The following is a 2,290-nucleotide window of genomic DNA, read 5'->3' as shown; positions in this document are numbered from 1 at the left end:
CCTAAGAGTATGCTGCCGTTCGGGAGTCTGTCTCTGCCGGCAATCAGATATAGTCCGATCGGCTCCGTGAGTTCTCTGTCGCCTGTCGGACGATGGTGATCGACGGCCACCACTCCGGGGAACGGGATGGGCGATCAGGGGAAGACTCCGATAATCTCTAGTATTGTGCGTGTCCGTCCGGTGGAATGAGCAGAACATGGGGGTCCACTTCTTTTTTGGCTTGGGCCGCTCGGCTGCAACTTCTTGGACATGGGACCTAGCATGGGGGGAGCGGATTGCTTCGGACCTTGGTCCTCTTGGCGGCTGATAAGCAGTGTGCGGCTTCCGCTCGGCCGGAGGAGCCCGCTCGGTTGGAGTTTCCTTTCTTCGGGCAGCTTGGGCTTCCTCCACATTGATGTATTCGTTGTCCCTATGTAGCATATGATCGTAGTCTCGGGGCGGCTTCCGAACGAGCGAGCGGAAGAAGTCCCCGTCCACGAGGCCTTGTGTAAATGCGTTCATCATTGTCTCTGAGGTGGCTGTTGGAATGTCCATGGCCACCTGGTTGAACCGCTGAATATAAGCTCTGAGCGGCTCTCTTGGCTCTTGCTTGATGGCGAACAAGCTGACACTCGTCTTCTGATAACGCCGACTGCTGGCAAAGTGGTGGAGGAAGGCCGTACGGAAGTCTTTGAAGCTTGTGATGGATCCGTCCGGCAACCTCCGAAACCACCGTTGAGCCGATCCCGAGAGGGTGGTAAGAAAAACTCGACACTTAACCCCGTCTGTGTATTGGTGAAGGGTAGCGGTATTGTCGAACTTACCCAAATGATCATCCGGATCGGTGGTCCTATTGTATTCACCAATCGCCGGGGGCACATAGTGCTTTGGCAGAGGGTCCTTCAAGATGGCCTCTGAGAACTGACGATTGACCCGCTCGGGCGAGGCGTCTGCTAGGGGGGCTTTGCCTTTTCTATTATCCCGCATTGGTACTTCATCTGACGAAGAGCCTCTATCGCGATTAGCTGCTGCGGCTTCAGGAGGAGTGCGGAAGAGAGCTCGATGGAATGGAACCGTGGCCTGTGGTGCTTCCGCTCGGCCACCTGATGCTGATGTGGCTTGCTGCTCAGGCCGCTCGGCTGGTACCTTCTGTTTTTGTTCCACAAGCTTAGCGGCCCTCAACTCGATCAGAGCGTCAAGTTCCTCCGTGGAAAGCATCACCGTGTGCTGTCGTCCAGCCTCGTCCATTGCTTCCGTTCGGATGCAGGAGCGTTCCCACAGACGACGCCAAATTGATCTTGTCCGAAAGATGAATCAACGGACGCTGGGCACGTGGTGCTCTCCGAGTCACTAATGTAGATCTCCGACAGGTCGTACGAACTTCCGGCGAACCTGCACAGAAGTCGGGCTGGGAAGGGGTTCCCGGCGGCGACCCTCCGACGCTCAAGTCAGGCAAAACTCGACAACAAGAAAGTGGCTCCAAGAATTGTAGAACGCGTACCTCCGGTGAAGGGTGAGGGCCTTTATATAGGGCTGTGGAGAAACGAGTGCACACATACCGAGGTGTACACGTGTCCTTTCCCATACCGTAGTGTGGGCTTGTCAGAGGAGCTTACCTGACCCCATACTGCTACAGTTTGAGCACGTCTCTGATGGGACAGGGGATCCTTCTGTCGTAGGATTTTGAGTATGGCCTGAACGCAGAACATGTCCGCTGTCAGAAAAAGATGTCCCTCGTTCTTTTCCCCTTACTCCCTGCCGAGCGTCCGGCCGGCCAGCCCTCGCCTTAAGTCCGGCCGGACATATATAATGGTCTACTTGGGAGATTCTCGGTAATGTGCTTTGCGGATACTGTTAGCAGTATGTTACCTTGTCTTCATCCGAGCATGACTTCCGCTCGGCCTTTCGTTCCTGTTCAATCGAGCGTCAGAACCCCGACTCCTGCCGGGGCGCCTTTTGCCATCGGTTATTCACCGGTCGGCCGGCCGGGAGGACGGCCCATCCTTCTCCGGTCGGCCGATCGGTCCGCCCTTCTCTCATGAGTTCGGTCGGTCCATCCTTATCCAATGGACCACCTGGCCCTTTGACTTCCACTTGGCGTTGACTTCCCAGAACGGGGGTCCCCTGTTCTTACCGCCGGATCATTGACCTAATGCAACGTCCTTTTTCGGTGTTATACAATGCATATATTCATTATTCTCTTCTTCTACCAAGCAATGGTAAATCTTCAAAAAGATCATATGCAAGGTTTTACGGTCAAGCCATTATCACAAACATGATGGGAAAGCCATGTTAAAAGCGTGAAACCCAT

Source organism: Zingiber officinale, chromosome 2B (genome assembly GCF_018446385.1).
Source record: "Zingiber officinale cultivar Zhangliang chromosome 2B, Zo_v1.1, whole genome shotgun sequence".
In the NCBI taxonomy this organism is placed as follows: Eukaryota; Viridiplantae; Streptophyta; class Magnoliopsida; order Zingiberales; family Zingiberaceae; genus Zingiber; species Zingiber officinale.
Note: the sequence above shows the minus strand (reverse complement) of the source record.